Below are 17,766 nucleotides of genomic sequence, written 5' to 3'. Positions count from 1 at the left end.
TTTTCCTTGAAAACAACAAAATTCATCGCTCCTCACTAATGACACCAATCCACAGTAAAAAGCCATGGCGCGGCGCCGTGGCTTAGCTGGTCATAGCGCCTGTCTAGTAAACAGGAAGTCCTGGGTTCAAATCCCAGCGGTGCCTTTCCTTTATGTAAGCAGTTGTTAGGTCATGACATTTAGCCTCCTGCTGAAGAGCAACTGTCAAAACTTTAACACGTACTGGGCTCTGTGGCGCAATGGATAGCGCATTGGACTTCTAGACGCAGGTGTGTGGCCATTCAAAGGTTGTGGGTTCGAGTCCCACCAGAGTCGTTTTTTCTTTGAAAACAACAAAATTCATCGCTCCTCACTAATGACACCAATCCACAGTAAAAAGCCATGGCGTGGTGCCGTGGCTTAGCTGGTCATAGCGCCTGTCTAGTAAACAGGAAGTCCTGGGTTCAAATCCCAGCGGTGCCTTTCCATTATGTAAGCAGTTGTTAGGTCATGACATTCAGCCTCATGCTGAAGAGCAACTGTCAAAACTTTAACACATACTGGGCTCTGTGGCGCAATGGATAGCGCATTGGACTTCTAGACGCAGGTGTGTGGCCATTCAAAGGTTGTGGGTTCGAGTACCACCAGAGTCGTTCTTTCTTTGAAAACAACAAAATTCATCGCTCCTCACTAATGACACCAATCCACAGTAAAAAGCCATGGCGTGGCGCCGGGGCTTAGCTGGTCATAGCGCCTGTCTATTAAACAGGAAGTCCTGGGTTCAAATCCCAACGGTGCCTTTCTATTATGTAAGCAGTTGTTAGGTCATGACATTCAGCCTCATGCTGAAGAGCAACTGTCAAAACTTTAACACATACTGGGCTCTGTGGCGCAATGGATAGCGCATTGGACTTCTAGACGCAGGTGTGTGGCCATTCAAAGGTTGTGGGTTCGAGTCCCCCCAGAGTCGTTTTTTCTTTGAAAACAACAAAATTCATCGCTCCTCACTAATGACACCAATCCACAGTAAAAAGCCATGGCATGGCGCCGTGGCTTAGCTGGTCATAGTGCCTGTCTAGTAAACAGGAAGTCCTGAGTTCAAATCCCAGCGGTGCCTTTCTATTATGTAAGCAGTTGTTAGGTCATGACATTCAGCCTCATGCTGAAGAGCAACTGTCAAAACTTTAACACATACTGGGCTCTGTGGCGCAATGGATAGCGCATTGGACTTCTAGACGCAGGTGTGTGGCCATTCAAAGGTTGTGGGTTCGAGTCCCATGGCGCGGCGCCATGGCTTAGCTGGTCATAGCGCCTGCCTAGTAAACAGGAAGTCCTGGGTTCAAATCCCAGCGGTGCCTTTCTATTATGTAAGCAGTTGTTAGGTCATGACATTCAGCCTCATGCTGAAGAGCAACTGTCAAAACTTTAACACATACTGGGCTCTGTAGCGCAATGGATAGCGCATTGGACTTCTAGACGCAGGTGTGTGGCCATTCAAAGGTTGTGGGTTCGAGTCCCACCAGAGTCATTTTTTCCTTGAAAACAACAAAATTCATCGCTCCTCACTAATGACACCAATCCACAGTAAAAAGCCATGGCGCGGCGCCGTGGCTTAGCTGGTCATAGCGCCTGTCTAGTAAACAGGAAGTCCTGGGTTCAAATCCCAGCGGTGCCTTTCCTTTATGTAAGCAGTTGTTAGGTCATGACATTTAGCCTCCTGCTGAAGAGCAACTGTCAAAACTTTAACACGTACTGGGCTCTGTGGCGCAATGGATAGCGCATTGGACTTCTAGACGCAGGTGTGTGGCCATTCAAAGGTTGTGGGTTCGAGTCCCACCAGAGTCGTTTTTTCTTTGAAAACAACAAAATTCATCGCTCCTCACTAATGACACCAATCCACAGTAAAAAGCCATGGCGTGGTGCCGTGGCTTAGCTGGTCATAGCGCCTGTCTAGTAAACAGGAAGTCCTGGGTTCAAATCCCAGCGGTGCCTTTCCATTATGTAAGCAGTTGTTAGGTCATGACATTCAGCCTCATGCTGAAGAGCAACTGTCAAAACTTTAACACATACTGGGCTCTGTGGCGCAATGGATAGCGCATTGGACTTCTAGACGCAGGTGTGTGGCCATTCAAAGGTTGTGGGTTCGAGTCCCCCCAGAGTCGTTTTTTCTTTGAAAACAACAAAATTCATCGCTCCTCACTAATGACACCAATCCACAGTAAAAAGCCATGTCATGGCGCCGTGGCTTAGCTGGTCATAGCGCCTGTCTAGTAAACAGGAAGTCCTGGGTTCAAATCCCAGCGGTGCCTTTCCATTATGTAAGCAGTTGTTAGGTCATGACATTCAGCCTCATGCTGAAGAGCAACTGTCAAAACTTTAACACATACTGGGCTCTGTGGCGCAATGGATAGCGCATTGGACTTCTAGACGCAGGTGTGTGGCCATTCAAAGGTTGTGGGTTCGAGTCCCACCAGAGTCGTTTTTTCTTTGAAAACAACAAAATTCATCGCTCCTCACTAATGACACCAATCCACAGTAAAAAGCCTTGGCGTGGCGCCGTGGCTTAGCTGGTCATAGCGCCTGTCTAGTAAACAGGAAGTCCTGGGTTCAAATCCCAGCGGTGCCTTTCTATTATGTAAGCAGTTGTTAGGTCATGACATTCAGCCTCATGCTGAAGAGCAACTGTCAAAACTTTAACACATACTGGGCTCTGTGGCGCAATGGATAGCGCATTGGACTTCTAGACGCAGGTGTGTGGCCATTCAAAGGTTGTGGGTTTGAGTCCCCCCAGAGTCGTTTTTTCTTTGAAAACAACAAAATTCATCGCTCCTCACTAATGACACCAATCCACAGTAAAAAGCCATGGCATGGCGCCGTGGCTTAGCTGGTCATAGTGCCTGTCTAGTAAACAGGAAGTCCTGGGTTCAAATCCCAGCGGTGCCTTTCTATTATGTAAGCAGTTGTTAGGTCATGACATTCAGCCTCATGCTGAAGAGCAACTGTCAAAACTTTAACACATACTGGGCTCTGTGGCGCAATGGATAGCGCATTGGACTTCTAGACGCAGGTGTGTGGCCATTCAAAGGTTGTGGGTTCGAGTCCCACCAGAGTCGTTTTTTCTTTGAAAACAACAAAATTCATCGCTCCTCACTAATGACACCAATCCACAGTAAAAAGCCTTGGCGTGGCGCCGTGGCTTAGCTGGTCATAGCGCCTGTCTAGTAAACAGGAAGTCCTGGGTTCAAATCCCAGCGGTGCCTTTCTATTATGTAAGCAGTTGTTAGGTCATGACATTCAGCCTCATGCTGAAGAGCAACTGTCAAAACTTTAACACATACTGGGCTCTGTGGCGCAATGGATAGCGCATTGGACTTCTAGACGCAGGTGTGTGGCCATTCAAAGGTTGTGGGTTTGAGTCCCCCCAGAGTCGTTTTTTCTTTGAAAACAACAAAATTCATCGCTCCTCACTAATGACACCAATCCACAGTAAAAAGCCAAGGCATGGCGCCGTGGCTTAGCTGGTCATAGTGCCTGTCTAGTAAACAGGAAGTCCTGGGTTCAAATCCCAGCGGTGCCTTTCTATTATGTAAGCAGTTGTTAGGTCATGACATTCAGCCTCATGCTGAAGAGCAACTGTCAAAACTTTAACACATACTGGGCTCTGTGGCGCAATGGATAGCGCATTGGACTTCTAGACGCAGGTGTGTGGCCATTCAAAGGTTGTGGGTTCGAGTCCCATGGCGCGGCGCCATGGCTTAGCTGGTCATAGCGCCTGCCTAGTAAACAGGAAGTCCTGGGTTCAAATCCCAGCGGTGCCTTTCTATTATGTAAGCAGTTGTTAGGTCATGACATTCAGCCTCATGCTGAAGAGCAACTGTCAAAACTTTAACACATACTGGGCTCTGTAGCGCAATGGATAGCGCATTGGACTTCTAGACGCAGGTGTGTGGCCATTCAAAGGTTGTGGGTTCGAGTCCCACCAGAGTCATTTTTTCCTTGAAAACAACAAAATTCATCGCTCCTCACTAATGACACCAATCCACAGTAAAAAGCCATGGCGCGGCGCCGTGGCTTAGCTGGTCATAGCGCCTGTCTAGTAAACAGGAAGTCCTGGGTTCAAATCCCAGCGGTGCCTTTCCTTTATGTAAGCAGTTGTTAGGTCATGACATTTAGCCTCCTGCTGAAGAGCAACTGTCAAAACTTTAACACGTACTGGGCTCTGTGGCGCAATGGATAGCGCATTGGACTTCTAGACGCAGGTGTGTGGCCATTCAAAGGTTGTGGGTTCGAGTCCCACCAGAGTCGTTTTTTCTTTGAAAACAACAAAATTCATCGCTCCTCACTAATGACACCAATCCACAGTAAAAAGCCATGGCGTGGTGCCGTGGCTTAGCTGGTCATAGCGCCTGTCTAGTAAACAGGAAGTCCTGGGTTCAAATCCCAGCGGTGCCTTTCCATTATGTAAGCAGTTGTTAGGTCATGACATTCAGCCTCATGCTGAAGAGCAACTGTCAAAACTTTAACACATACTGGGCTCTGTGGCGCAATGGATAGCGCATTGGACTTCTAGACGCAGGTGTGTGGCCATTCAAAGGTTGTGGGTTCGAGTACCACCAGAGTCGTTCTTTCTTTGAAAACAACAAAATTCATCGCTCCTCACTAATGACACCAATCCACAGTAAAAAGCCATGGCGTGGCGCCGGGGCTTAGCTGGTCATAGCGCCTGTCTATTAAACAGGAAGTCCTGGGTTCAAATCCCAACGGTGCCTTTCTATTATGTAAGCAGTTGTTAGGTCATGACATTCAGCCTCATGCTGAAGAGCAACTGTCAAAACTTTAACACATACTGGGCTCTGTGGCGCAATGGATAGCGCATTGGACTTCTAGACGCAGGTGTGTGGCCATTCAAAGGTTGTGGGTTCGAGTCCCCCCAGAGTCGTTTTTTCTTTGAAAACAACAAAATTCATCGCTCCTCACTAATGACACCAATCCACAGTAAAAAGCCATGGCATGGCGCCGTGGCTTAGCTGGTCATAGTGCCTGTCTAGTAAACAGGAAGTCCTGAGTTCAAATCCCAGCGGTGCCTTTCTATTATGTAAGCAGTTGTTAGGTCATGACATTCAGCCTCATGCTGAAGAGCAACTGTCAAAACTTTAACACATACTGGGCTCTGTGGCGCAATGGATAGCGCATTGGACTTCTAGACGCAGGTGTGTGGCCATTCAAAGGTTGTGGGTTCGAGTCCCATGGCGCGGCGCCATGGCTTAGCTGGTCATAGCGCCTGCCTAGTAAACAGGAAGTCCTGGGTTCAAATCCCAGCGGTGCCTTTCTATTATGTAAGCAGTTGTTAGGTCATGACATTCAGCCTCATGCTGAAGAGCAACTGTCAAAACTTTAACACATACTGGGCTCTGTAGCGCAATGGATAGCGCATTGGACTTCTAGACGCAGGTGTGTGGCCATTCAAAGGTTGTGGGTTCGAGTCCCACCAGAGTCATTTTTTCCTTGAAAACAACAAAATTCATCGCTCCTCACTAATGACACCAATCCACAGTAAAAAGCCATGGCGCGGCGCCGTGGCTTAGCTGGTCATAGCGCCTGTCTAGTAAACAGGAAGTCCTGGGTTCAAATCCCAGCGGTGCCTTTCCTTTATGTAAGCAGTTGTTAGGTCATGACATTTAGCCTCCTGCTGAAGAGCAACTGTCAAAACTTTAACACGTACTGGGCTCTGTGGCGCAATGGATAGCGCATTGGACTTCTAGACGCAGGTGTGTGGCCATTCAAAGGTTGTGGGTTCGAGTACCACCAGAGTCGTTCTTTCTTTGAAAACAACAAAATTCATCGCTCCTCACTAATGACACCAATCCACAGTAAAAAGCCATGGCGTGGCGCCGTGGCTTAGCTGGTCATAGCGCCTGTCTAGTAAACAGGAAGTCCTGGGTTCAAATCCCAGCGGTGCCTTTCCATTATGTAAGCAGTTGTTAGGTCATGACATTCAGCCTCATGCTGAAGAGCAACTGTCAAAACTTTAACACATACTGGGCTCTGTGGCGCAATGGATAGCGCATTGGACTTCTAGACGCAGGTGTGTGGCCATTCAAAGGTTGTGGGTTCGAGTACCACCAGAGTCGTTCTTTCTTTGAAAACAACAAAATTCATCGCTCCTCACTAATGACACCAATCCACAGTAAAAAGCCATGGCGTGGCGCCGTGGCTTAGCTGGTCATAGCGCCTGTCTAGTAAACAGGAAGTCCTGGGTTCAAATCCCAGCGGTGCCTTTCTATTATGTAAGCAGTTGTTAGGTCATGACATTCAGCCTCATGCTGAAGAGCAACTGTCAAAACTTTAACACATACTGGGCTCTGTGGCGCAATGGATAGTGCATTAGACTTCTAGACGCAGGTGTGTGGCCATTCAAAGGTTGTGGGTTCGAGTCCCATGGCGCGGCGCCGTGGCTTAGCTGGTCATAGCGCCTGTCTAGTAAACAGGAAGTCCTGGGTTCAAATCCCAGCGGTGCCTTTCTATTATGTAAGCAGTTGTTAGGTCATGACATTTAGCCTCCTGCTGAAGAGCAACTGTCAAAACTTTAACACATACTGGGCTCTGTGGCGCAATGGATAGCGCATTAGACTTCTAGACGCAGGTGTGTGGCCATTCAAAGGTTGTGGGTTCGAGTCCCACCAGAGTCATTTTTTCTTTGAAAACAACAAAATTCATCGCTCCTCACTAATGACACCAATCCACAGTAAAAAGCCATGGCGTGGCGCCGTGGCTTAGCTGGTCATAGCGCCTGTCTAGTAAACAGGAAGTCCTGGGTTCAAATCCCAGCGGTGCCTTTCTATTATGTAAGCAGTTGTTAGGTCATGACATTCAGCCTCATGCTGAAGAGCAACTGTCAAAACTTTAACACATACTGGGCTCTGTGGCGCAATGGATAGCGCATTGGACTTCTAGACGCAGGTGTGTGGCCATTCAAAGGTTGTGGGTTCGAGTCCCACCAGAGTCATTTTTTCCTTGAAAACAACAAAATTCATCGCTCCTCACTAATGACACCAATGCACAGTAAAAAGCCATGGCGTGGCGCCGTGGCTTAGCTGGTCATAGCGCCTGGTCATAGCGCCTGTCTAGTAAACAGGAAGTCCTGGGTTCAAATCCCAGCGGTGCCTTTCTATTATGTAAGCAGTTGTTAGGTCATGACATTCAGCCTCATGCTGAAGAGCAACTGTCAAAACTTTAACACATACTGGGCTCTGTGGCGCAATGGATAGCGCATTGGACTTCTAGACGCAGGTGTGTGGCCATTCAAAGGTTGTGGGTTCGAGTCCCCCCAGAGTCGTTTTTTCTTTGAAAACAACAAAATTCATCGCTCCTCACTAATGACACCAATCCACAGTAAAAAGCCATGGCATGGCGCCGTGGCTTAGCTGGTCATAGTGCCTGTCTAGTAAACAGGAAGTCCTGGGTTCAAATCCCAGCGGTGCCTTTCTATTATGTAAGCAGTTGTTAGGTCATGACATTCAGCCTCATGCTGAAGAGCAACTGTCAAAACTTTAACACATACTGGGCTCTGTGGCGCAATAGATAGCGCATTGGACTTCTAGACGCAGGTGTGTGGCCATTCAAAGGTTGTGGGTTCGAGTCCCACCAGAGTCGTTTTTTCTTTGAAAACAACAAAATTCATCGCTCCTCACTAATGACACCAATCCACAGTAAAAAGCCATGGCGCGGCGCCGTGGCTTAGCTGGTCATAGCGCCTGTCTAGTAAACAGGAAGTGCTGGGTTCAAATCCCAGCGGTTCCTTTCTATTATGTAAGCAGTTGTTAGGTCATGACATTCAGCCTCATGCTGAAGAGCAACTGTCAAAACTTTAACACAAACTGGGCTTTGTAGCGCAATGGATAGTGCATTGGACTTCTAGACGCAGGTGTGTGGCCATTCAAAGGTTGTGGGTTCGAGTCCCACCTGAGTCATTTTTTCTTTGAAAACAACAAAATTCATCGCTCCTCACTAATGACACCAATGCACAGTAAAAAGCCATGGCGCGGCGCCGTGGCTTAGCTGGTCATAGCGCCTGTCTAGTAAACAGGAAGTGCTGGGTTCAAATCCCAGCGCTTCCTTTCCTTTATGTAAGCAGTTGTTAGGTCATGACATTCAGCCTCCTGCTGAAGAGCAACTGTCAAAACTTTAACACATACTGGGCTCTGTGGCGCAATGGATAGCGCATTAGACTTCTAGACGCAGGTGTGTGGCCATTCAAAGGTTGTGGGTTCGAGTCCCATGGCGCGGCGCCATGGCTTAGCTGGTCATAGCGCCTGTCTAGTAAACAGGAAGTCCTGGGTTCAAATCCCAGCGGTGCCTTTCTATTATGTAAGCAGTTGTTAGGTCATGACATTCAGCCTCATGCTGAAGAGCAACTGTCAAAACTTTAACACATACTGGGCTCTGTGGCGCAATGGATAGCGCATTGGACTTCTAGACGCAGGTGTGTGGCCATTCAAAGGTTGTGGGTTCGAGTCCCCCCAGAGTTGTTTTTTCTTTGAAAACAACAAAATTCATCGCTCCTCACTAATGACACCAATCCACAGTAAAAAGCCATGGCATGGCGCCGTGGCTTAGCTGGTCATAGTGCCTGTCTAGTAAACAGGAAGTCCTGGGTTCAAATCCCAGCGGTGCCTTTCTATTATGTAAGCAGTTGTTAGGTCATGACATTCAGCCTCATGCTGAAGAGCAACTGTCAAAACTTTAACACATACTGGGCTCTGTGGCGCAATGGATAGCGCATTGGACTTCTAGACGCAGGTGTGTGGCCATTCAAAGGTTGTGGGTTCGAGTCCCACCAGAGTCGTTTTTTCTTTGAAAACAACAAAATTCATCGCTCCTCACTAATGACACCAATCCACAGTAAAAAGCCATGGCGTGGCGCCGTGGCTTAGCTGGTCATAGCGCCTGTCTAGTAAACAGGAAGTGCTGAGTTCAAATCCCAGCGGTTCCTTTCTATTATGTAAGCAGTTGTTAGGTCATGACATTCAGCCTCATGCTGAAGAGCAACTGTCAAAACTTTAACACAAACTGGGCTTTGTGGCGCAATGGATAGCGCATTGGACTTCTAGACGCAGGTGTGTGGCCATTCAAAGGTTGTGGGTTCGAGTCCCACCCGAGTCATTTTTTCTTTGAAAACAACAAAATTCATCGCTCCTCACTAATGACACCAATGCACAGTAAAAAGCCATGGCGCGGCGCCGTGGCTTAGCTGGTCATAGCGCCTGTCTAGTAAACAGGAAGTCCTGGGTTCAAATCCCAGCGGTGCCTTTCCTTTATGTAAGCAGTTGTTAGGTCATGACATTTAGCCTCCTGCTGAAGAGCAACTGTCAAAACTTTAACACATACTGGGCTCTGTGGCGCAATGGATAGCGCATTGGACTTCTAGACGCAGGTGTGTGGCTATTCAAAGGTTGTGGGTTCGAGTCCCACCAGAGTCATTTTTTCCTTGAAAACAACAAAATTCATCGCTCCTCACTAATGACACCAATCCACAGTAAAAAGCCATGGCGTGGCGCCGTGTCTTAGCTGGTCATAGCGCCTCTCTAGTAAACAGGAAGTCCTGGGTTCAAATCCCAGCGGTGCCTTTCCATTATGTAAGCAGTTGTTAGGTCATGACATTCAGCCTCATGCTGAAGAGCAACTGTCAAAACTTTAACACATACTGGGCTCTGTGGCGCAATGGATAGCGCATTGGACTTCTAGACGCAGGTGTGTGGCCATTCAAAGGTTGTGGGTTCGAGTACCACCAGAGTCGTTCTTTCTTTGAAAACAACAAAATTCATCGCTCCTCACTAATGACACCAATCCACAGTAAAAAGCCATGGCGTGGCGCCGTGGCTTAGCTGGTCATAGCGCCTGTCTAGTAAACAGGAAGTCCTGGGTTCAAATCCCAGCGGTGCCTTTCTATTATGTAAGCAGTTGTTAGGTCATGACATTCAGCCTCATGCTGAAGAGCAACTGTCAAAACTTTAACACATACTGGGCTCTGTGGCGCAATGGATAGCGCATTGGACTTCTAGACGCAGGTGTGTGGCCATTCAAAGCTTGTGGGTTTGAGTCCCACCAGAGTCGTTTTTTCTTTGAAAACAACAAAATTCATCGCTCCTCACTAATGACACCAATCCACAGTAAAAAGCCATGGCGTGGCGCCGTGGCTTAGCTGGTCATAGCGCCTGTCTAGTAAACAGGAAGTGCTGGGTTCAAATCCCAGCGGTTCCTTTCTATTATGTAAGCAGTTGTTAGGTCATGACATTCAGCCTCATGCTGAAGAGCAACTGTCAAAACTTTAACACAAACTGGGCTTTGTGGCGCAATGGATAGCGCATTGGACTTCTACACGCAGGTGTGTGGCCATTCAAAGGTTGTGGGTTCGAGTCCCACCCGAGTCATTTTTTCTTTGAAAACAACAAAATTCATCGCTCCTCACTAATGACACCAATGCACAGTAAAAAGCCATGGCGCGGCGCCGTGGCTTAGCTGGTCATAGCGCCTGTCTAGTAAACAGGAAGTCCTGGGTTCAAATCCCAGCGGTGCCTTTCTATTATGTAAGCAGTTGTTAGGTCATGACATTTAGCCTCCTGCTGAAGAGCAACTGTCAAAACTTTAACACATACTGGGCTCTGTGGTGCAATGGATAGCGCATTGGACTTCTAGACGCAGGTGTGTGGCCATTCAACGGTTGTGGGTTCGAGTCCCACCAGAGTCGTTTTTTCTTTGAAAACAACAAAATTCATCGCTCCTCACTAATGACACCAATCCACAGTAAAAAGCCATGGCGTGGCGCCGTGGCTTAGCTGGTCATAGCGCCTGTCTAGTAAACAGGAAGTCCTGGGTTCAAATCCCAGCGGTGCCTTTCTATTATGTAAGCAGTTGTTAGGTCATGACATTCAGCCTCATGCTGAAGAGCAACTGTCAAAACTTTAACACATCCTGGGCTCTGTGGCGCAATGGATAGCGCATTGGACTTCTAGAAGCAGGTGTGTGGCCATTCAAAGGTTGTGGGTTCGAGTCCCACCAGAGTCGTTTTTGCTTTGAAAACAACAAAATTCATCGCTCCTCACTAATGACACCAATCCACAGTAAAAAGCCATGGCGTGGCGCCGTGGCTTAGCTGGTCATAGCGCCTGTCTAGTAAACAGGAAGTCCTGGGTTCAAATTCCAGCGGTGCCTTTCTATTATGTAAGCAGTTGTTAGGTCATGACATTCAGCCTCATGCTGAAGAGCAACTGTCAAAACTTTAGCACATACTGGGCTCTGTGGCGCAATGGATAGCGCATTGGACTTCTAGACGCAGGTGTGTGGCCATTCAAAGCTTGTGGGTTTGAGTCCCACCAGAGTCGTTTTTTCTTTGAAAACAACAAAATTCATCGCTCCTCACTAATGACACCAATCCACAGTAAAAAGCCATGGCGTGGCGCCGTGGCTTAGCTGGTCATAGCGCCTGTCTAGTAAACAGGAAGTGCTGGGTTCAAATCCCAGCGGTTCCTTTCTATTATGTAAGCAGTTGTTAGGTCATGACATTCAGCCTCATGCTGAAGAGCAACTGTCAAAACTTTAACACAAACTGGGCTTTGTGGCGCAATGGATAGCGCATTGGACTTCTAGACGCAGGTGTGTGGCCATTCAAAGGTTGTGGGTTCGAGTCCCACCCGAGTCATTTTTTCTTTGAAAACAACAAAATTCATCGCTCCTCACTAATGACACCAATGCACAGTAAAAAGCCATGGCGCGGCGCCGTGGCTTAGCTGGTCATAGCGCCTGTCTAGTAAACAGGAAGTCCTGGGTTCAAATCCCAGCGGTGCCTTTCTATTATGTAAGCAGTTGTTAGGTCATGACATTTAGCCTCCTGCTGAAGAGCAACTGTCAAAACTTTAACACATACTGGGCTCTGTGGTGCAATGGATAGCGCATTGGACTTCTAGACGCAGGTGTGTGGCCATTCAACGGTTGTGGGTTCGAGTCCCACCAGAGTCGTTTTTTCTTTGAAAACAACAAAATTCATCGCTCCTCACTAATGACACCAATCCACAGTAAAAAGCCATGGCGTGGCGCCGTGGCTTAGCTGGTCATAGCGCCTGTCTAGTAAACAGGAAGTCCTGGGTTCAAATCCCAGCGGTGCCTTTCTATTATGTAAGCAGTTGTTAGGTCATGACATTCAGCCTCATGCTGAAGAGCAACTGTCAAAACTTTAACACATCCTGGGCTCTGTGGCGCAATGGATAGCGCATTGGACTTCTAGAAGCAGGTGTGTGGCCATTCAAAGGTTGTGGGTTCGAGTCCCACCAGAGTCGTTTTTGCTTTGAAAACAACAAAATTCATCGCTCCTCACTAATGACACCAATCCACAGTAAAAAGCCATGGCGTGGCGCCGTGGCTTAGCTGGTCATAGCGCCTGTCTAGTAAACAGGAAGTCCTGGGTTCAAATTCCAGCGGTGCCTTTCTATTATGTAAGCAGTTGTTAGGTCATGACATTCAGCCTCATGCTGAAGAGCAACTGTCAAAACTTTAGCACATACTGGGCTCTGTGGCGCAATGGATAGCGCATTGGACTTCTAGACGCAGGTGTGTGGCCATTCAAAGGTTGTGGGTTCGAGTCCGCCCAGAGTCGTTTTTTCTTTGAAAACAACAAAATTCATCGCTCCTCACTAATGACACCAATCCACAGTAAAAAGCCATGGCATGGCGCCGTGGCTTAGCTGGTCATAGCGCCTGTCTAGTAAACAGGAAGTCCTGGGTTCAAATCCCAGCGGTGCCTTTCTATTATGTAAGCAGTTGTTAGGTCATGACATTTAGCCTCCTGCTGAAGAGCAACTGTCAAAACTTTAACACATACTGGGCTCTGTGGCGCAATGGATAGCGCATTGGACTTCTAGACGCAGGTGTGTGGCTATTCAAAGGTTGTGGGTTCGAGTCCCACCAGAGTCATTTTTTCCTTGAAAACAACAAAATTCATCGCTCCTCACTAATGACACCAATCCACAGTAAAAAGCCATGGCGTGGCGCCGTGTCTTAGCTGGTCATAGCGCCTGTCTAGTAAACAGGAAGTCCTGGGTTCAAATCCCAGCGGTGCCTTTCCATTATGTAAGCAGTTGTTAGGTCATGACATTCAGCCTCATGCTGAAGAGCAACTGTCAAAACTTTAACACATACTGGGCTCTGTGGCGCAATGGATAGCGCATTGGACTTCTAGACGCAGGTGTGTGGCCATTCAAAGGTTGTGGGTTCGAGTACCACCAGAGTCGTTCTTTCTTTGAAAACAACAAAATTCATCGCTCCTCACTAATGACATCAATCCACAGTAAAAAGCCATGGCGTGGCGCCGTGGCTTAGCTGGTCATAGCGCCTGTCTAGTAAACAGGAAGTCCTGGGTTCAAATCCCAGCGGTGCCTTTCTATTATGTAAGCAGTTGTTAGGTCATGACATTCAGCCTCATGCTGAAGAGCAACTGTCAAAACTTTAACACATACTGGGCTCTGTGGCGCAATGGATAGCGCATTGGACTTCTAGACGCAGGTGTGTGGCCATTCAAAGCTTGTGGGTTTGAGTCCCACCAGAGTCGTTTTTTCTTTGAAAACAACAAAATTCATCGCTCCTCACTAATGACACCAATCCACAGTAAAAAGCCATGGCGTGGCGCCGTGGCTTAGCTGGTCATAGCGCCTGTCTAGTAAACAGGAAGTGCTGGGTTCAAATCCCAGCGGTTCCTTTCTATTATGTAAGCAGTTGTTAGGTCATGACATTCAGCCTCATGCTGAAGAGCAACTGTCAAAACTTTAACACAAACTGGGCTTTGTGGCGCAATGGATAGCGCATTGGACTTCTAGACGCAGGTGTGTGGCCATTCAAAGGTTGTGGGTTCGAGTCCCACCCGAGTCATTTTTTCTTTGAAAACAACAAAATTCATCGCTCCTCACTAATGACACCAATGCACAGTAAAAAGCCATGGCGCGGCGCCGTGGCTTAGCTGGTCATAGCGCCTGTCTAGTAAACAGGAAGTCCTGGGTTCAAATCCCAGCGGTGCCTTTCCTTTATGTAAGCAGTTGTTAGGTCATGACATTCAGCCTCCTGCTGAAGAGCAACTGTCAAAACTTTAACACATACTGGGCTCTGTGGCGCAATGGATAGCGCATTAGACTTCTAGACGCAGGTGTGTGGCCATTCAAAGGTTGTGGGTTCGAGTCCCATGGCGCGGCGCCATGGCTTAGCTGGTCATAGCGCCTGTCTAGTAAACAGGAAGTCCTGGGTTCAAATCCCAGCGGTGCCTTTCTATTATGTAAGCAGTTGTTAGGTCATGACATTCAGCCTCATGCTGAAGAGCAACTGTCAAAACTTTAACACATACTGGGCTCTGTGGCGCAATGGATAGCGCATTGGACTTCTAGACGCAGGTGTGTGGCCATTCAAAGGTTGTGGGTTCGAGTCCCACCAGAGTCGTTTTTTCTTTGAAAACAACAAAATTCATCGCTCCTCACTAATGACACCAATCCACAGTAAAAAGCCATGGCGTGGCGCCGTGGCTTAGCTGGTCATAGCGCCTGTCTAGTAAACAGGAAGTGCTGAGTTCAAATCCCAGCGGTTCCTTTCTATTATGTAAGCAGTTGTTAGGTCATGACATTCAGCCTCCTGCTGAAGAGCAACTGTCAAAACTTTAACACATACTGGGCTCTGTGGCGCAATGGATAGCGCATTGGACTTCTAGACGCAGGTGTGTGGCTATTCAAAGGTTGTGGGTTCGAGTCCCACCAGAGTCATTTTTTCCTTGAAAACAACAAAATTCATCGCTCCTCACTAATGACACCAATCCACAGTAAAAAGCCATGGCGTGGCGCCGTGTCTTAGCTGGTCATAGCGCCTGTCTAGTAAACAGGAAGTCCTGGCTTCAAATCCCAGCGGTGCCTTTCCATTATGTAAGCAGTTGTTAGGTCATGACATTCAGCCTCATGCTGAAGAGCAACTGTCAAAACTTTAACACATACTGGGCTCTGTGGCGCAATGGATAGCGCATTGGACTTCTAGACGCAGGTGTGTGGCTATTCAAAGGTTGTGGGTTCGAGTCCCACCAGAGTCATTTTTTCCTTGAAAACAACAAAATTCATCGCTCCTCACTAATGACACCAATCCACAGTAAAAAGCCATGGCGTGGCGCCGTGTCTTAGCTGGTCATAGCGCCTGTCTAGTAAACAGGAAGTCCTGGGTTCAAATCCCAGCGGTGCCTTTCCATTATGTAAGCAGTTGTTAGGTCATGACATTCAGCCTCATGCTGAAGAGCAACTGTCAAAACTTTAACACATACTGGGCTCTGTGGCGCAATGGATAGCGCATTGGACTTCTAGACGCAGGTGTGTGGCCATTCAAAGGTTGTGGGTTCGAGTACCACCAGAGTCGTTCTTTCTTTGAAAACAACAAAATTCATCGCTCCTCACTAATGACACCAATCCACAGTAAAAAGCCATGGCGTGGCGCCGTGGCTTAGCTGGTCATAGCGCCTGTCTAGTAAACAGGAAGTCCTGGGTTCAAATCCCAGCGGTGCCTTTCTATTATGTAAGCAGTTGTTAGGTCATGACATTCAGCCTCATGCTGAAGAGCAACTGTCAAAACTTTAACACATACTGGGCTCTGTGGCGCAATGGATAGCGCATTGGACTTCTAGACGCAGGTGTGTGGCCATTCAAAGCTTGTGGGTTCGAGTCCCACCAGAGTCGTTTTTTCTTTGAAAACAACAAAATTCATCGCTCCTCACTAATGACACCAATCCACAGTAAAAAGCCATGGCGTGGCGCAGTGGCTTAGCTGGTCATAGCGCCTGTCTAGTAAACAGGAAGTGCTGGGTTCAAATCCCAGCGGTTCCTTTCTATTATGTAAGCAGTTGTTAGGTCATGACATTCAGCCTCATGCTGAAGAGCAACTGTCAAAACTTTAACACAAACTGGGCTTTGTGGCGCAATGGATAGCGCATTGGACTTCTAGACGCAGGTGTGTGGCCATTCAAAGGTTGTGGGTTCGAGTCCCACCCGAGTCATTTTTTCTTTGAAAACAACAAAATTCATCGCTCCTCACTAATGACACCAATGCACAGTAAAAAGCCATGGCGCGGCGCCGTGGCTTAGCTGGTCATAGCGCCTGTCTAGTAAACAGGAAGTCCTGGGTTCAAATCCCAGCGGTGCCTTTCTATTGTGTAAGCAGTTGTTAGGTCATGACATTTAGCCTCCTGCTGAAGAGCAACTGTCAAAACTTTAACACATACTGGGCTCTGTGGTGCAATGGATAGCGCATTGGACTTCTAGACGCAGGTGTGTGGCCATTCAACGGTTGTGGGTTCGAGTCCCACCAGAGTCGTTTTTTCTTTGAAAACAACAAAATTCATCGCTCCTCACTAATGACACCAATCCACAGTAAAAAGCCATGGCGTGGCGCCGTGGCTTAGCTGGTCATAGCGCCTGTCTAGTAAACAGGAAGTCCTGGGTTCAAATCCCAGCGGTGCCTTTCTATTATGTAAGCAGTTGTTAGGTCATGACATTCAGCCTCATGCTGAAGAGCAACTGTCAAAACTTTAACACATCCTGGGCTCTGTGGCGCAATGGATAGCGCATTGGACTTCTAGACGCAGGTGTGTGGCCATTCAAAGGTTGTGTGTTCGAGTCCGCCCAGAGTCGTTTTTTCTTTGAAAACAACAAAATTCATCGCTCCTCACTAATGACACCAATCCACAGTAAAAAGCCATGGCATGGCGCCGTGGCTTAGCTGGTCATAGCGCCTGTCTAGTAAACAGGAAGTCCTGGGTTCAAATCCCAGCGGTGCCTTTCTATTATGTAAGCAGTTGTTAGGTCATGACATTCAGCCTCATGCTGAAGAGCAACTGTCAAAACTTTAACACATACTGGGCTCTGTGGCGCAATGGATAGCGCATTGGACTTCTAGACGCAGGTGTGTGGCCATTCAAAGGTTGTGGGATCGAGTACCACCAGAGTCGTTCTTTCTTTGAAAACAACAAAATTCATCGCTCCTCACTAATGACACCAATCCACAGTAAAAAGCCATGGCGTGGCGCCGTGGCTTAGCTGGTCATAGCGCCTGTCTAGTAAACAGGAAGTCCTGGGTTCAAATCCCAGCGGTGCCTTTCTATTATGTAAGCAGTTGTTAGGTCATGACATTCAGCCTCATGCTGAAGAGCAACTGTCAAAACTTTAACACATACTGGGCTCTGTGGCGCAATGGATAGCGCATTGGACTTCTAGACGCAGGTGTGTGGCCATTCAAAGCTTGTGGGTTCGAGTCCCACCAGAGTCATTTTTTCTTTGAAAACAACAAAATTCATCGCTCCTCACTAATGACACCAATCCACAGTAAAAAGCCATGGCGTGGCGCCGTGGCTTAGCTGGTCATAGCGCCTGTCTAGTAAACAGGAAGTGCTGGGTTCAAATCCCAGGGGTTCCTTTCTATTATGTAAGCAGTTGTTAGGTCATGACATTTAGCCTCCTGCTGAAGAGCAACTGTCAAAACTTTAACACATACTGGGCTCTGTGGCGCAATGGATAGCGCATTGGACTTCTAGACGCAGGTGTGTGGCCATTCAAAGGTTGTGGGTTCGAGTCCCATGGCGCGGCGCCGTGGCTTAGCTGGTCATAGCGCCTGTCTAGTAAACAGGAAGTCCTGGGTTCAAATCCCAGCGGTGCCTTTCTATTATGTAAGCAGTTGTTAGGTCATGACATTTAGCCTCCTGCTGAAGAGCAACTGTCAAAACTTTAA

At 47.8% G+C, this 17,766-nt stretch overlaps 45 non-coding genes across 45 annotated transcripts; all 45 read left to right on the top strand.

The window, feature by feature from the left end:
• The first annotated feature begins 71 nt into the window (after nucleotides 1-71).
• Nucleotides 72-145, top strand: trnat-agu (transfer RNA threonine (anticodon AGU)). The gene has a single exon. It is a non-coding gene; the product is annotated as a tRNA-Thr (tRNA).
• An 80-nt stretch (nucleotides 146-225) lies between these two features.
• Nucleotides 226-315, top strand: trnar-ucu (transfer RNA arginine (anticodon UCU)). Its single transcript is given in 2 exon segments — nucleotides 226-262; nucleotides 280-315. It is a non-coding gene; the product is annotated as a tRNA-Arg (tRNA).
• Nucleotides 316-705: 390 nt separating this feature from the next.
• On the top strand, nucleotides 706-779 carry trnan-auu (transfer RNA asparagine (anticodon AUU)). The gene has a single exon. It is a non-coding gene; the product is annotated as a tRNA-Asn (tRNA).
• A 638-nt stretch (nucleotides 780-1,417) lies between these two features.
• trnar-ucu (transfer RNA arginine (anticodon UCU)) lies at nucleotides 1,418-1,507 on the top strand. Its single transcript is given in 2 exon segments — nucleotides 1,418-1,454; nucleotides 1,472-1,507. It is a non-coding gene; the product is annotated as a tRNA-Arg (tRNA).
• Nucleotides 1,508-1,580: 73 nt separating this feature from the next.
• On the top strand, nucleotides 1,581-1,654 carry trnat-agu (transfer RNA threonine (anticodon AGU)). The gene has a single exon. It is a non-coding gene; the product is annotated as a tRNA-Thr (tRNA).
• An 80-nt stretch (nucleotides 1,655-1,734) lies between these two features.
• On the top strand, nucleotides 1,735-1,824 carry trnar-ucu (transfer RNA arginine (anticodon UCU)). The gene is given in 2 exon segments: nucleotides 1,735-1,771; nucleotides 1,789-1,824. It is a non-coding gene; the product is annotated as a tRNA-Arg (tRNA).
• A 390-nt stretch (nucleotides 1,825-2,214) lies between these two features.
• Nucleotides 2,215-2,288, top strand: trnat-agu (transfer RNA threonine (anticodon AGU)). The gene has a single exon. It is a non-coding gene; the product is annotated as a tRNA-Thr (tRNA).
• An 80-nt stretch (nucleotides 2,289-2,368) lies between these two features.
• Nucleotides 2,369-2,458, top strand: trnar-ucu (transfer RNA arginine (anticodon UCU)). Its single transcript is given in 2 exon segments — nucleotides 2,369-2,405; nucleotides 2,423-2,458. It is a non-coding gene; the product is annotated as a tRNA-Arg (tRNA).
• A 73-nt stretch (nucleotides 2,459-2,531) lies between these two features.
• trnat-agu (transfer RNA threonine (anticodon AGU)) lies at nucleotides 2,532-2,605 on the top strand. Its single transcript has one exon. It is a non-coding gene; the product is annotated as a tRNA-Thr (tRNA).
• Nucleotides 2,606-3,002: 397 nt separating this feature from the next.
• On the top strand, nucleotides 3,003-3,092 carry trnar-ucu (transfer RNA arginine (anticodon UCU)). The gene is given in 2 exon segments: nucleotides 3,003-3,039; nucleotides 3,057-3,092. It is a non-coding gene; the product is annotated as a tRNA-Arg (tRNA).
• A 73-nt stretch (nucleotides 3,093-3,165) lies between these two features.
• On the top strand, nucleotides 3,166-3,239 carry trnat-agu (transfer RNA threonine (anticodon AGU)). Its single transcript has one exon. It is a non-coding gene; the product is annotated as a tRNA-Thr (tRNA).
• Nucleotides 3,240-3,877: 638 nt separating this feature from the next.
• trnar-ucu (transfer RNA arginine (anticodon UCU)) lies at nucleotides 3,878-3,967 on the top strand. The gene is given in 2 exon segments: nucleotides 3,878-3,914; nucleotides 3,932-3,967. It is a non-coding gene; the product is annotated as a tRNA-Arg (tRNA).
• A 73-nt stretch (nucleotides 3,968-4,040) lies between these two features.
• trnat-agu (transfer RNA threonine (anticodon AGU)) lies at nucleotides 4,041-4,114 on the top strand. The gene has a single exon. It is a non-coding gene; the product is annotated as a tRNA-Thr (tRNA).
• Nucleotides 4,115-4,194: 80 nt separating this feature from the next.
• Nucleotides 4,195-4,284, top strand: trnar-ucu (transfer RNA arginine (anticodon UCU)). The gene is given in 2 exon segments: nucleotides 4,195-4,231; nucleotides 4,249-4,284. It is a non-coding gene; the product is annotated as a tRNA-Arg (tRNA).
• A 390-nt stretch (nucleotides 4,285-4,674) lies between these two features.
• trnan-auu (transfer RNA asparagine (anticodon AUU)) lies at nucleotides 4,675-4,748 on the top strand. Its single transcript has one exon. It is a non-coding gene; the product is annotated as a tRNA-Asn (tRNA).
• Nucleotides 4,749-5,386: 638 nt separating this feature from the next.
• trnar-ucu (transfer RNA arginine (anticodon UCU)) lies at nucleotides 5,387-5,476 on the top strand. The gene is given in 2 exon segments: nucleotides 5,387-5,423; nucleotides 5,441-5,476. It is a non-coding gene; the product is annotated as a tRNA-Arg (tRNA).
• A 73-nt stretch (nucleotides 5,477-5,549) lies between these two features.
• trnat-agu (transfer RNA threonine (anticodon AGU)) lies at nucleotides 5,550-5,623 on the top strand. Its single transcript has one exon. It is a non-coding gene; the product is annotated as a tRNA-Thr (tRNA).
• Nucleotides 5,624-5,866: 243 nt separating this feature from the next.
• Nucleotides 5,867-5,940, top strand: trnat-agu (transfer RNA threonine (anticodon AGU)). Its single transcript has one exon. It is a non-coding gene; the product is annotated as a tRNA-Thr (tRNA).
• A 243-nt stretch (nucleotides 5,941-6,183) lies between these two features.
• On the top strand, nucleotides 6,184-6,257 carry trnat-agu (transfer RNA threonine (anticodon AGU)). The gene has a single exon. It is a non-coding gene; the product is annotated as a tRNA-Thr (tRNA).
• A 167-nt stretch (nucleotides 6,258-6,424) lies between these two features.
• On the top strand, nucleotides 6,425-6,498 carry trnat-agu (transfer RNA threonine (anticodon AGU)). Its single transcript has one exon. It is a non-coding gene; the product is annotated as a tRNA-Thr (tRNA).
• A 243-nt stretch (nucleotides 6,499-6,741) lies between these two features.
• trnat-agu (transfer RNA threonine (anticodon AGU)) lies at nucleotides 6,742-6,815 on the top strand. The gene has a single exon. It is a non-coding gene; the product is annotated as a tRNA-Thr (tRNA).
• An 80-nt stretch (nucleotides 6,816-6,895) lies between these two features.
• On the top strand, nucleotides 6,896-6,985 carry trnar-ucu (transfer RNA arginine (anticodon UCU)). Its single transcript is given in 2 exon segments — nucleotides 6,896-6,932; nucleotides 6,950-6,985. It is a non-coding gene; the product is annotated as a tRNA-Arg (tRNA).
• Nucleotides 6,986-8,734: 1,749 nt separating this feature from the next.
• On the top strand, nucleotides 8,735-8,824 carry trnar-ucu (transfer RNA arginine (anticodon UCU)). The gene is given in 2 exon segments: nucleotides 8,735-8,771; nucleotides 8,789-8,824. It is a non-coding gene; the product is annotated as a tRNA-Arg (tRNA).
• Nucleotides 8,825-9,214: 390 nt separating this feature from the next.
• Nucleotides 9,215-9,288, top strand: trnat-agu (transfer RNA threonine (anticodon AGU)). Its single transcript has one exon. It is a non-coding gene; the product is annotated as a tRNA-Thr (tRNA).
• Nucleotides 9,289-9,368: 80 nt separating this feature from the next.
• On the top strand, nucleotides 9,369-9,458 carry trnar-ucu (transfer RNA arginine (anticodon UCU)). The gene is given in 2 exon segments: nucleotides 9,369-9,405; nucleotides 9,423-9,458. It is a non-coding gene; the product is annotated as a tRNA-Arg (tRNA).
• Nucleotides 9,459-9,848: 390 nt separating this feature from the next.
• Nucleotides 9,849-9,922, top strand: trnat-agu (transfer RNA threonine (anticodon AGU)). Its single transcript has one exon. It is a non-coding gene; the product is annotated as a tRNA-Thr (tRNA).
• Nucleotides 9,923-10,482: 560 nt separating this feature from the next.
• Nucleotides 10,483-10,556, top strand: trnat-agu (transfer RNA threonine (anticodon AGU)). The gene has a single exon. It is a non-coding gene; the product is annotated as a tRNA-Thr (tRNA).
• Nucleotides 10,557-10,799: 243 nt separating this feature from the next.
• trnat-agu (transfer RNA threonine (anticodon AGU)) lies at nucleotides 10,800-10,873 on the top strand. Its single transcript has one exon. It is a non-coding gene; the product is annotated as a tRNA-Thr (tRNA).
• An 80-nt stretch (nucleotides 10,874-10,953) lies between these two features.
• Nucleotides 10,954-11,043, top strand: trnar-ucu (transfer RNA arginine (anticodon UCU)). Its single transcript is given in 2 exon segments — nucleotides 10,954-10,990; nucleotides 11,008-11,043. It is a non-coding gene; the product is annotated as a tRNA-Arg (tRNA).
• Nucleotides 11,044-11,750: 707 nt separating this feature from the next.
• trnat-agu (transfer RNA threonine (anticodon AGU)) lies at nucleotides 11,751-11,824 on the top strand. Its single transcript has one exon. It is a non-coding gene; the product is annotated as a tRNA-Thr (tRNA).
• A 243-nt stretch (nucleotides 11,825-12,067) lies between these two features.
• Nucleotides 12,068-12,141, top strand: trnat-agu (transfer RNA threonine (anticodon AGU)). The gene has a single exon. It is a non-coding gene; the product is annotated as a tRNA-Thr (tRNA).
• Nucleotides 12,142-12,221: 80 nt separating this feature from the next.
• trnar-ucu (transfer RNA arginine (anticodon UCU)) lies at nucleotides 12,222-12,311 on the top strand. Its single transcript is given in 2 exon segments — nucleotides 12,222-12,258; nucleotides 12,276-12,311. It is a non-coding gene; the product is annotated as a tRNA-Arg (tRNA).
• Nucleotides 12,312-12,701: 390 nt separating this feature from the next.
• Nucleotides 12,702-12,775, top strand: trnat-agu (transfer RNA threonine (anticodon AGU)). The gene has a single exon. It is a non-coding gene; the product is annotated as a tRNA-Thr (tRNA).
• An 80-nt stretch (nucleotides 12,776-12,855) lies between these two features.
• On the top strand, nucleotides 12,856-12,945 carry trnar-ucu (transfer RNA arginine (anticodon UCU)). The gene is given in 2 exon segments: nucleotides 12,856-12,892; nucleotides 12,910-12,945. It is a non-coding gene; the product is annotated as a tRNA-Arg (tRNA).
• Nucleotides 12,946-13,335: 390 nt separating this feature from the next.
• Nucleotides 13,336-13,409, top strand: trnat-agu (transfer RNA threonine (anticodon AGU)). The gene has a single exon. It is a non-coding gene; the product is annotated as a tRNA-Thr (tRNA).
• A 560-nt stretch (nucleotides 13,410-13,969) lies between these two features.
• trnat-agu (transfer RNA threonine (anticodon AGU)) lies at nucleotides 13,970-14,043 on the top strand. The gene has a single exon. It is a non-coding gene; the product is annotated as a tRNA-Thr (tRNA).
• Nucleotides 14,044-14,364: 321 nt separating this feature from the next.
• On the top strand, nucleotides 14,365-14,454 carry trnar-ucu (transfer RNA arginine (anticodon UCU)). Its single transcript is given in 2 exon segments — nucleotides 14,365-14,401; nucleotides 14,419-14,454. It is a non-coding gene; the product is annotated as a tRNA-Arg (tRNA).
• Nucleotides 14,455-14,681: 227 nt separating this feature from the next.
• Nucleotides 14,682-14,771, top strand: trnar-ucu (transfer RNA arginine (anticodon UCU)). The gene is given in 2 exon segments: nucleotides 14,682-14,718; nucleotides 14,736-14,771. It is a non-coding gene; the product is annotated as a tRNA-Arg (tRNA).
• A 227-nt stretch (nucleotides 14,772-14,998) lies between these two features.
• trnar-ucu (transfer RNA arginine (anticodon UCU)) lies at nucleotides 14,999-15,088 on the top strand. The gene is given in 2 exon segments: nucleotides 14,999-15,035; nucleotides 15,053-15,088. It is a non-coding gene; the product is annotated as a tRNA-Arg (tRNA).
• Nucleotides 15,089-15,478: 390 nt separating this feature from the next.
• On the top strand, nucleotides 15,479-15,552 carry trnat-agu (transfer RNA threonine (anticodon AGU)). The gene has a single exon. It is a non-coding gene; the product is annotated as a tRNA-Thr (tRNA).
• Nucleotides 15,553-16,112: 560 nt separating this feature from the next.
• trnat-agu (transfer RNA threonine (anticodon AGU)) lies at nucleotides 16,113-16,186 on the top strand. Its single transcript has one exon. It is a non-coding gene; the product is annotated as a tRNA-Thr (tRNA).
• A 243-nt stretch (nucleotides 16,187-16,429) lies between these two features.
• trnat-agu (transfer RNA threonine (anticodon AGU)) lies at nucleotides 16,430-16,503 on the top strand. The gene has a single exon. It is a non-coding gene; the product is annotated as a tRNA-Thr (tRNA).
• Nucleotides 16,504-16,746: 243 nt separating this feature from the next.
• Nucleotides 16,747-16,820, top strand: trnat-agu (transfer RNA threonine (anticodon AGU)). The gene has a single exon. It is a non-coding gene; the product is annotated as a tRNA-Thr (tRNA).
• Nucleotides 16,821-17,063: 243 nt separating this feature from the next.
• trnat-agu (transfer RNA threonine (anticodon AGU)) lies at nucleotides 17,064-17,137 on the top strand. Its single transcript has one exon. It is a non-coding gene; the product is annotated as a tRNA-Thr (tRNA).
• Nucleotides 17,138-17,621: 484 nt separating this feature from the next.
• Nucleotides 17,622-17,695, top strand: trnat-agu (transfer RNA threonine (anticodon AGU)). Its single transcript has one exon. It is a non-coding gene; the product is annotated as a tRNA-Thr (tRNA).
• Nucleotides 17,696-17,766: the final 71 nt, after the last annotated feature.

The sequence above is a fragment of the Brachyhypopomus gauderio genome, chromosome 7 (assembly GCF_052324685.1).
Source record: "Brachyhypopomus gauderio isolate BG-103 chromosome 7, BGAUD_0.2, whole genome shotgun sequence".
Lineage (NCBI taxonomy): Eukaryota > Metazoa > Chordata > Actinopteri > Gymnotiformes > Hypopomidae > Brachyhypopomus > Brachyhypopomus gauderio.
Note: the sequence above shows the minus strand (reverse complement) of the source record. Positions and strands in the feature narration are given on the sequence as shown.